Below are 12,273 nucleotides of genomic sequence, written 5' to 3' on the forward strand. Positions count from 1 at the left end.
GCATTCATATTTGTCCTTCCAAAATGGACAACCTCACACTTGTCAGGGTTAAACTCCATATGCCACTTATCCCAGCTCTGCATTATATCTATGTCTCTTTGAAGCCGACAACAGCCCTCCTCACTGTCCAACACTCCACCAATCTTCGTATCATCTGCAAATTTACTGACCCACCCTTCAACTCCGTCATCCAAGTCGTTAATGAAAATCACAAACAGCAGAGGACCCAGAACTGATCCCTGCGGTACGCCACTGATAACTCGGCTCCAGGCTGAATATTTGCCATCCACCACCACTCTCTGGCTTCTATCGGTTAGCCAGTGTGTTATCCAACTTGCCAAATGTCCCACTATCCCATGCTTCCTTACTTTCTGCATAAGCCTACCATGGGGAACCTTATCAAATGCCTTACTAAAATCCATGTACACTACATCCACTGCTTTACCTTCATCCACATGCTTGGTCGCCTCCTCAAAGAAGTCAATAAGACTTGTAAGGCAAGACCTACCCCTCACAAATCCGTGCTGACTATCCCTAATCAAGCAATGCCTTTCCAGATGCTCAGAAATCCTATCCCTCAGTACCCTTTCCATTACTTTGCCTACCACCGAAGTAAGACTAACTGGCCTGTAATTCCCAGGGTTATCCTATTCCCTTTTTTGAACAGGGGCACGACATTCGCCACTCTCCAATCCTCTGGTACCACCCCTGTTGACAGCGAGGACGAAAAGATAATTGTCAACGGCTCTGCAATTTCATTTCTTGCTTCCCATAGAATCCTTGGATATATCCCGTCAGGCCCGGGGGACTTGTCTATCCTCAAGTTTTTCAAAACGCGCAACACATCTTCCTTCCTGACAAGTATCTCCTCAAGCTTATCAGTCTGCTTCACGCTGTCCTCTCCAACAATATGGCCCCTATCATTTGTAAATACTGAAGAAAAATACTTGTTCAAGACCTCTCCTATCTCTTCAGACTCAATACACAATCTCCCGCTACTGTCCTTAATCGGACCTACCCTCGCTCTAGTCATTCTCATATTTCTCACATATGTGTAAAAGGCCTTGGGGTTTTCCTTGATCCTACCTGTCAAAGATTTTTCATGCCTTCTCTTAGCTCTCCTAATCCCTTTCTTCAGTTCCCTCCTGGCTATCGTGTATCCCTCCAGCGCCCTGTCTGAACCTTGTTTCTTCAGCCTTACATAAGTCTCCTTCTTCCTCTTAACAAGACATTCAACCTCTTGTCAACCATGGTTCCCTCACTCGACCATCTCTTCCCTGCCTGACAGGGACATACATATCAAAGACACGCGGTAACTGTTCCTTGAACAAGTTCCACATTTCACTTGTGTCCTTCCCTGACAGCCTATGTTCCCAAATTCTGCACTTCAATTCTTGTCTGACAGCATTGTATTTACCCTTCCCCCAATTATAAACCTTGCCCTGTTGCTCGCACCTATCCCTCTCCATTACTAAAGTGAAAGTCACAGAATTGTGGTCACTACCTCCAAAATGCTCCCCCACTAACAAATCTATCACCTGCCCTGGTTCATTACCAAGTACTAAATCCAATATGTCCTCCCCTCTGGTCGGACAATCTACATACTGTGTTAGAAAAGCTTCCTGGACACACTGCACAAACACTACACCATCCAAACTATTTGATCTAAAGAGTTTCCACTCAATGTTTGGGAAGTTTAAGTCGCCCATGACTACTACCCTGTGACTTCTACACCTTTCCAAAATCTGTTTCCCAATCTGTTCCTCCACATCTCTGCTGCTATTGGGGGGCCTATAGAAAATTCCCAACAAAGTGACTGCTCCTTTCCTATTTCTAACTTCAACCCATATTACCTCAGTGGGCAGATCCCCCTCGAATGCCTTTCTGCAGCTGTTATACTATCTCCAATTAACAATGCCACACCCCCACCTCTTTTACCATCCTCCCTAATCTTGTTGAAACATCTATAACCAGGGACCTCCAACAACCATTTCTGCCCCTCTTCTATCCAAGTTTCTGTGATGGCCACCACATCGTAGTCCCAAGTACAGATCCATGCCTTAAGTTCACCCACCTTATTCCTGATGCTTCTTGCATTAAAGTATACACACTTCAACCCATCTCCTTGCCTGCAAGTACTCTCCTTTGTCATTGTTACCTTCCCCACTGCATCACTACGTGCTTTGGCGTCCTGACTATCGTCTACCTTAGTTGCTGGACTACAGATCTGGTTCCAATTCCCCTGCCAAATTAGTTTAAACCCTCCCGAAGAGTACTAGAAAACCTCCCCCCAGGATATTGGTGCCCCTCTGGTTCAGATGCAACCCGTCCTGCTTGGACAGGTCCCACCTCAGCGCTTTTTCGAATGATAAATGCTCAGTCTATGTCAAAAATGAGAGCCCCCCCCCCCCTAAGACATTTTTTCACAGAACGAGGCAAGTTCCTACCGCACAGACCAACAGCTGAAATGATGCATTCATTTTTTGCTTCCTTCCTCATGCAAGCTTTTCGTGGACATCGATATGATCCATTTCATGTTCCTCCAAACTGCCTTCGTTCTTCCTGTGATGTTGTATTGAGCAGCTGACAGATTAGTTACCTTGGCCCATTCTTTAACTCTGAAATTAAAGGAAGTGGGATGAGACAAGCTTCATTGTAACATATCGGTAATACTGCTACCCACATAGCCCAGAGTAAAACCTGAGCTCTTAGTATAAATACCAACAGAGCAGTTCAACAATCTCTATTCAATTATTAGCATACTGGAGGGTTAGGGGAGAAACCAATCCTTTTACGTGGGAGACGCTGTTGCAAATACGACGTAATTGTTGATTGGTAATCCAGGCTCATTATTTAGCAAGTGGGTTGAAATTCCACCAAAGTCGATGCTGGAATTTTAATTCAATTCACAACTCTGGAATATAAATCCATTGATGTTAAACGCAAAATTCCCATCGATGTTCGAAACATATCCAATTGAAACATAACGCTCCTTCTCAACCCTCGGACATGAACTGTTTTACATTTAACCAGTCTGGCTCATATCGGGATCCAGCATCACAACAACCTAGATTGCGCTTCCATAGTTGTGTCCAATTCATGCATAGGTCGATATATTTAAAGCTGAAAAAGAGTGATTTTTGAAATAAAGAGACCAGCTTAGCTGAAAAGAAAGTGCAGTTGAAACCCACGTTCAGCCAAGGGTACACAGAATGGGAGTGAGTGTTGTATGGGCCTTGTGGTATATTCCTCCTCCCATTCCCTACATTCAGAAGAGGATTGGCGGAGTTTGTTAATTGGCAGACGGCTCCAGTCTGCTCAAATAGCTACTTTTACGTATCGCTCACCGCGATTACGTTTTCTGCCCACCATCCCCGCTCCATTGAATCTTTCATGTGGTATGCGCATCGCTGTCGGGCCAGTATTTGTTACAGCGCTCAGTATTTCTCGTATAGTTGCATCAGCACTAGCGAACCGTCTTTCAATGGTTACACCATTTTACATATAATAAAGGTTTGCGTTATCTTCCAATAAACTAAGATCTCGATCTAAAGATGGAGTATGTACCATTAACTAGTTCGTATGTTGGAGTTAAACCAGGCCTCTTTCGAAAGCACCTGGAAAACATTAGGCCTCTGCAATACTCAAGGAGTCGGACCGGTTAACATCACATTCATCTCCACAGTTCCCTGGAACTCGGAGAATATCCTGTCCAGAATATATATCTTGGTTCCTCCATACTGTCTTGGCTGAAATTTCGGAAACCTCGCCGAACAGAATTGAAGGTACACCTTTATCAAATGTATCAAAGAACAACGAAACGTACAGCACCAAAACAGGCCCTTCGGCCCCACAGGCCTGCGCCGACCATGATGCCCGTGGAAACGAAAATCTTCTACACTTCCGGAGTCCGTATCCCACTATTTCCATTCTATTAATGTATTTGTCAAGAGCCCCTTAAACGTCACTATCGGCACTGCATCCACCACCTCCTCCTGTAGCGAATTCCAGGCACCTACTATCAGTTCTGTAAAAAAAGTTGTCTCGCACATCTCCTCTAAACTTTGCCCCTCGCACCGTAAACCTTCTCCCCCCTAGATATTGAGCCCTCGACCCTGGGAAACAGTCTCTTACTATCCACACTCTCTATGCCCCTCATAAGTTTGTAGATCTCTATCAGGACACCCCTCCACCTTCGTCGTTCCAGTGAGAACGAAACAACCTCTCCTCATAGCCAATGGCCTCCATATCAGGCAACATCCTAGTAAATCTCTTCTGCACACTCGCTACCCCCCCCCCCATCCGTCTGGTAACGTGGCGACCAGAATTGAACCGTATACTCCAAGTGTGGCCTAATTAAGGTTCTATACAGCTGCAACATGACTTGCCAAATTTTATAATCCATGCCCCTGCCAATAAAGGAAAGGATGCGGTATACCTTCTTGACTAACTTCTCAACCTGTGTTGCTCCATTCCGTGACCCGTGGACCTGTATACCGAGATCTCTTTGACTGTCAATACTCTTGAAGTTTCCACCATTTTTTGTATATTCCCTACCTACATTAGACCTTCCAAAAATACATTACCTCACATTTATATGGAATAAACGCCATCTGCCATCTCCCCGCCCAAGTCTCCAAATAATCGAAATACTGCTGTATCCTCGGACAGTCCTCATCGCTATCCGCAATTCCACAAACATTTGTGTCGTCCGCAAACTTACGAATCAGACCAGTTACAAGTTACTCCAAATTTATATATACTTAAAACAGCAAAGCTCCCAGGAGAAGACCAAAAGTCACAGTCTTCCAAACAGAAAAGCACCCTTCTATTGCTACTCTCTGCCTTCTATAACCTTCCCAGTTCTGTATCCATCTTGCCAGCTCACTTCTGGTCCCCTGTGACTTCGCTTTTTGTGCAGTTCTGCCATGAGGGACCTTATCAAAGGCCTTACTAAGTCCATATAGACAACATCCACGCTCCTACCTGTAACAATCATCTTTCTGACCTTCACGAAGAGAACTATCAAGTTAGTCAGACTGACGTACAAAACCACGCTGCCTCTCGCAAATGTGTCCATTTGCTCCCAAATAGGAGAGGAACCTCCCTCGATGAATTCTCTCCAGTAATTTCACTACCACTGACGGAAGGCTCGCCGGCCTGTAGTCCCCTGGATTTTCCTTGCTGCCCTTCTTAAACGAAGGAACATTGGCTATTCTCCAGTCCTCCGGGGCATCGCCTAAAGACAGAGAGAATCCAAATATTTCTGTCCAGGCCTCAGATATTTCCTCTCTTGCATCCTTCAGTTTTCTATGTAGATCCCATTCGGCCCTGGGGGCTTATCCATCTTAATATTTTTCAAGACGCCCAACACCTCGTCTTTTTGGATCTCAAGGTGACCCACTCTATTTAGATACCCTTCTCCAGACTCAACATCCAACAATTCCTTCTCATTGATGAATACTGATGCAAATCACTGATTTCGCACCTCGCCCATTTCCTCTGGCTCCACACATCTGCCCTGTCCATCAGTGAGCCAAAACGTTTACCCAGCTACCCTCTTGCTTTTTGTGTACGTGTAAACAGCCTTGGAATTCTCTTTAACCCTATTTGCCAATGGCATTTCGTGACCCCTTTCAGCCGTCCTGACTCCTTGCATAAGTTCCTTCTTACTTTCCTTATAGAACATAGAACAGTACAGCACAGAACAGGCCCTTCGACCCTCTATGTTGTGCCGAGCAATGATCACCCTACTCAAACCCACGTATCCACCCTATACCCGTAACCCAACAACCCCGCCTTAACCTTACTTTTTAGGACACTACGGGCAATTTAGCATGGCCAATCCACCTAACCCGCACATCTTTGGACTGTGGGAGGAAACCGGAGCACCCGGAGGAAACCCACGCACACAGGGGGAGGACGTGCAGACTCCACACAGACAGAGACCCAGCCGGGAATCGAACCTGGGACCCTGTAGCTGTGAAGCAGTTATGCTAACCACCATGCTACCCTGCTGCCCATATTCTAGCTTCGTCTGTTCCCAGCCTTCCAACCCTGAGAAATGCCTACTTTTTATTTTCGACGAGACCGACAAGGTCTCTCATTATCCTAATGGACTGAATATTTGGAAGACGATAGCCTAGGGTCACTTTCACCAGGTCGCGTATGATTCCGCATGAACAATGTCCTTGCTTTTAGCAGGAGCGGAAAGTAATTACATAGAAATATGAACTAAATTCCTTCCAAATTTTTAACAGGAGACCTTTGCAAAAAAAATCCAGATGGCTGATGATAACTCTGGTAGCCATTGTTATTCTGATGTAAATGGCAATGAGATCTCTGATAAAATGGACGTGAAAAACATTAATACTCTGCTGATACTTGTAGTTTTTGGATTCAATATTTGCCATTCGCGGGCGACGTTGAATGGAAAATTAAAGGATTCAACCAATTCATTCTTTGGACATGAAACTGGCACTGATTTAATCTGATAGATGTAAGTGGGCCATTTTATGTGACACAGTAATGGTCCTAATTGACGACGTAGTAAAAAGCTGAACAGCCACTGGAGTAACAGAGAATGAAATATGGACAAATAAGAATGAATATTACAGCACGAACAGACCCCTAGGCCCTCCAAATCTGCAACGACCATGCTGCCCGTCAAAATTAATGCTCTCTACCCTTCCATACTCCTCTGTCCCCACCCTATTCCTGTACTTGTCAAGGCATCCCTTAAAGGTGACTTTCGTAACTTATTCAACCACTTCCTCCGGCAGCGAGTTCCAAGCACCCACTACCCTCTGTCTAAACAATTGGTTGTCCATCTCCATCAAACATTGCCCCTCGCACCTTAAACCTATGCCCCTTAGTAATTGTCTCTTCCATCCTGAGATAAAGTCTCTGATATACGCTCTGTCTATGCCCCTCACCATCTCGTAGACGTCTAACAGGTAGCCCCTCAACCTCCGCAGATCCAGTGAGAGGAAAACAAGTTTATTAAATATTAGTGAATGCCCGCCATGCCAGGCAACATCCTGGTAAACGTCTTCTGCCCCCTTTCAAATTCTCCACCTCCTTCTGATAGAATGATGATCAGAATTAAACACTATACTCTAAGTGTGGACTAACTAAGGTTCTATAATGCTGCATTATCACTTGCCATTTTTTAAACGAAACTCACCGCAAAGCATCCGACATGCCTTCCTGACTACCTTCGCTCCCTGCGTTGCCACTTTCAGTGACCCGTGGACGTGTATACCCAGATACCTTTGCCTATCAAGACTCTTATGCGTTCTGACATTTACTGCACATATCTGATTTACATTAGAACTTCAGAAATGCAATACCTCACATTTGTCTGGATCACTCTCAATCTGCAATCTCTCCGCCTATATCTCCAACCGATCTATATCCAGCTGTATCTTCTGACAGTCCCATCACTATCGGCATGAGTGAACCTTAGGAATTGTTGGGATGCATGTTGTCTTTCACTACTAAGACAGACGAAGGAATTCCAAATGTTACAAGGATGAACAATTTATTCCATATCAGATCCCGAATTGTTTACAGATAACCTGGATTGGATCTGTTCAATTGTCTCGTATTGACCAATTATTTGCATTTTCGTTGCACCGACCATTCTAAATTTCCCCTTGGTGTCGAAAGGTATGCAGGGTAGGTGGGTTGGCCATGCTGAATATGCAGATTCGGTCTTTTTCTAGGGCTAGGGAAGGGTGGAGTGCTCTGTCAGGGGGGCTGTGCAGACTGGTGGGGTCGAATGACCTCATTCTAGACTATACTGGATTCCATTATTCTAACTTGACAAGTGAACAATGGCTGGTCAGGGTTGCTTTTGGGCAGATTATCGGAACCCTCTCCAACATGTGGGTAGGTTGCCTATCTACCTCGATTATTCGTTAATCTTTATTAACGGAGTGTCCAACCCGATTGGTCGATGCAGCGTGATGGGGAACGACTCTCCCGGAAGCTCCTATTTGATTGAAAGATGCGCAATGTCTTACAACATTGTTTATGTTTGCAGAGTACAGCGCCTTGCACGGGGCAAGTTTCAAGACTCATTTCCGAGTCTTGCCGTTTAATGTACGTTTCTGATACCACACACCTATCACAGACATCAGATGGAATAGCATGGTCTCATCCTTAAAGGGGAAATATAAGACAACAATAATAAAACTGGGGTAACCTGGATAATTTAAACTCACGTGAGTAAACTAATTCTGAATCAGAAATGTGCTCATGTCTTTCATCAAACTTACTCTAAATCTTGCTTCACATTACCTTCACTTGATGAGCTTGTTGCTGATCGGGTCATCAGGCCTAATATGATTCTCCTCAGTCCCTTATGTCATAATCCATTTCAGAGGTAAATTGAGAGTTAACCACATTGCGTCGGGTCTGAGGGGCAAATGTTATCCACACCAGGTAATGGCGGCATGTTTTTAGCCCTGAAGGTTATTACTGAACTACGTGGGTTTCATTAGCATGGATGATAGATTCCTGAGCGCCGTTACTCAGAATAGAATTAAAGTTCGGATTTCTATTGGCCCAATTTAAATTCCATCAGCTGCCGTAGGAGCATAAGGAGCAAAATCTCCAGAGAATGAATCCGGGCTGTTGTGTTGCACGCCCGGCGATATTTGTAGGAAATGACACTCTCCTTTCCTTGTAACTGCAGACCAGCTGACTCCGCCAGCACCAACATCAACACTGTAACTGCAGACCAGTCAACTCCAGCAGCACCAACATCAACACTGTAACTGCAGACCAGCTGACTCCGCCAGCACCAACATCAACACTGTAACTGCAGACAAGCCAACTTCACCAGCACCAACATCAACACTGTAACTGCAGACCAGTCAACTCCAGCAGCACCAACAACAATACTGTAACTGCAGACCAGCCAACTTCCCCAGCACCAACATCAACACTGTAACTGCAGACAAGCCAACTTCACCAGCACCAACATCAACACTGTAACTGCAGACCAGCTGACTCCGCCAGCACCAACATCAACACTGTAACTGCAGACAAGCCAACTTCACCAGCACCAACATCAACACTGTAACTGCACACCACGCAACACAACCAGCACCAATATCAACACTGTAACTGCAGACCCTCGAACTCCACCAGCACCAACATCAACACTGTAACTGCAGACCAGCTGACTCCGCCAGCACCAACATCAACACTAACTGCAGACCCTCAAACTCCACCAGCACCAACATCAACACTGTAACTGCAGACCAGCCAACTTCACCAGCACCAACATCAACACTGTAACTGCAGACCCTCAAACTCCGCCAGCACCAACATCAACACTGTAACTGCAGACCACGCAACTCCGCCAGCACCAACATCAACACTGTAACTGCAGACCAGCTGACTCCGCCAGCACCAACATCAACACTGTAACTGCAGACCCTCAAACTCCGCCAGCACCAATATCAACACTGTAACTGCAGACCACGCAACTCCGCCAGCACCAACATCAACACTGTAACTGCAGACCAGCTGACTCCGCCAGCACCAACATCAACACTGTAACTGCAGACCAGCTGACTCCGCCAGCACCAACATCAACACTGTAACTGCAGACCAGCTGACTCCGCCAGCACCAACATCAACACTGTGACTGCAGACCAGCTGACTCCGCCAGCACCAACATCAACACTGTAACTGCACCAGTCAACTCCAGCAGCACCAATATCAACACTGTAACTGCAGACCAGTCAACTCCAGCAGCACCAACAACAATACTGTAACTGCAGACCAGCCAACTTCACCAGCACCAACATCAACACTGTAACTGCAGACAAGCCAACTTCACCAGCACCAACATGCACACTGTAACTGCAGACCAGCTGACTCCGCCAGCACCAACATCAACACTGTAACTGCACCAGTCAACTCCAGCAGCACCAATATCAACACTGTAACTGCAGACCAGCCAACTTCACCAGCACCAACATCAACACTGTAACTGCAGACCAGCCAACTTCACCAGCACCAACATCAACACTGTAACTGCAGACAAGCCAACCCCACCAGCACCATCTCAACACTGTAACTGTAGACCAGTCAACTCCACAAGCACCAACATCAACACCGGAACTGCAGACCCCAACTCCACCAGCACCAAAATCAAAACTGTAACTGCAGACCCTCTAACTCCACCAGCACAAACATCAACACTGCAACTGCAGACCCCAACTCCACCAGCACCAACATCAACACTGCAACTGCAGACCCTCCATCTCCACCAGCACGGAAATCAACACTGTAACTGCAGACCAGCCAACTTCACCAGCACCAACATGAACACTGTGACTGCAGACCAGCCAACTCCAAAAGCACGAACATCAACACTGTAACTGCAGACCAGCCAACACCAACAGCACTAACATCAACACTAACTGCAGACCAGCGAGCTCCATCAGCACCAACACCAACACTGTAACTACTGACCAGGCAACTCCACCAGCACCCACATCAACATTGTAACTGCAGACCAGGCAATTGCACCAGCACCAACATGTACACTGTGACTGCAGACCCGCCAACACCACCAGCACCAACATGCACACTGTGACTGCAGACCCTCCAACTCCACCAGCACCAACAAGCACACTGTGACTGCAGACCCTCCAACTCCACCAGCACCAACAAGCACACTGTGACTGTAGACCAGCCAACTCCATCAGCACCGACATCAACACTGTAACTGCAGACCAGCCAACCCCATCAGCACCGACATCAACACTGTAACTGCAGACCAGCCAACTCCATCAGCACCGACATCATCACTGTAACTGCAGACCAGCCAACTCCACCAGCTTGAACAGCAACACTGTAACTGCAGACCAGCCAACCTTACCAGCACCGACATCAATACTGTAACTGCAGACCCCCTAACTCCACCAGCACCAACAGCAACAGCGCCCAATATTGAATATCCGTCAGAAGATTTGTGCTAGATATGGTGATTGATATTAAATAATTTCTAGAAATTGTATTTACGTCAGAGAGGAACTAAAACTTATTTTCATCCCTTCAATTTTGAAAGCAATTGTTTCACAGATATTACTGCCTCATTCGCCCAGCTGTCCCCTCTCCAGGATGTGGTGTTGCTTTCTTGAGCTTTAGGAGAGATTGGCAATATTTCGAAAATGTGTATTTCAAAATAAAATTCGAGAGACGGACGTCAACCTTGCAGGTGAGGTTTATGTGTTGATCCTCAAATGCATGACCGTCCTACTCAACCTCCCCTCAGGTTTGGAGAAGATACCTATAATTGGAACAAAAAAAAAGACACATGGACGAGCCATCCGCTGCACATTATTTTAAGTGTGCATAAGTTTGGACAAAACATGCTTGAGATAAGAACAGTCCCATTTTAATCCATAGAACCAGATTATTTCTTTTACAAATAATAGGAGCTAGTCAACAATTCGTGGCACCATACTTCTTCCGCGACATGAACCCGGCAATAGCAAAATATGTACGACTAAGATTATGCAGTTACATCTTTGACTGACATAAATGAAAATCAAGTCCACGCATTATTTAATTCAGCCACATACAGAAGTTGAACTCGGAATACAGAATCCTGCCGAGATTCATGCCCGACGTTGAATTCTGCTGCCTGCTAAAGAGGCCATTTTTTACGTCTCGGTCCAGAATATCAACAGTTACTTTGTGGGCCTTCCAAGTCCTCGATGCTACGGCTTCCTGCTGTCAGGACTATACTTTGTGAATCAACTGCCATCCAATTTTGAAAACAAAATCGTCTTTACTGTCACACTGCCATCTTCTGGCAAAATGAGAAATTGCAGTTACTGCTGTGCAGATTGCACATCAATTGAACAACAAATAACAATACATCACTTGAAAAGGCCCTTTGGCCCTCCAAGCCTGTACTGGTCATGATATCAAAATCCTCAGCACCTCCTCGTTCTGTGTCCCTCTATACCAATCCTGTGGATTTGTCAAGGTGCCTTTGAACGCCCTTAATATAACTGCTTCCACAATCTCTCCTGGAAACTCGTTCCAGGCACTCACCACTCTGTCTCCAAAACCTGCTTCGCACATTACCTCTAAAATTTTATCCACTGGCCTTAAACCTATGCCCCCTGGTGACTGACCCCTCCACCATTGGAAGAGTGGCTGCCCATCCACTCTATCCATAATCCTCATAATATTGCAGACCCTCTATCAGTTCACCCCTCAACCTACGTTTCCCTAATT

Source organism: Scyliorhinus canicula, unplaced genomic scaffold (genome assembly GCF_902713615.1).
Source record: "Scyliorhinus canicula unplaced genomic scaffold, sScyCan1.1, whole genome shotgun sequence".
Taxonomy (NCBI): Eukaryota; Metazoa; Chordata; class Chondrichthyes; order Carcharhiniformes; family Scyliorhinidae; genus Scyliorhinus; species Scyliorhinus canicula.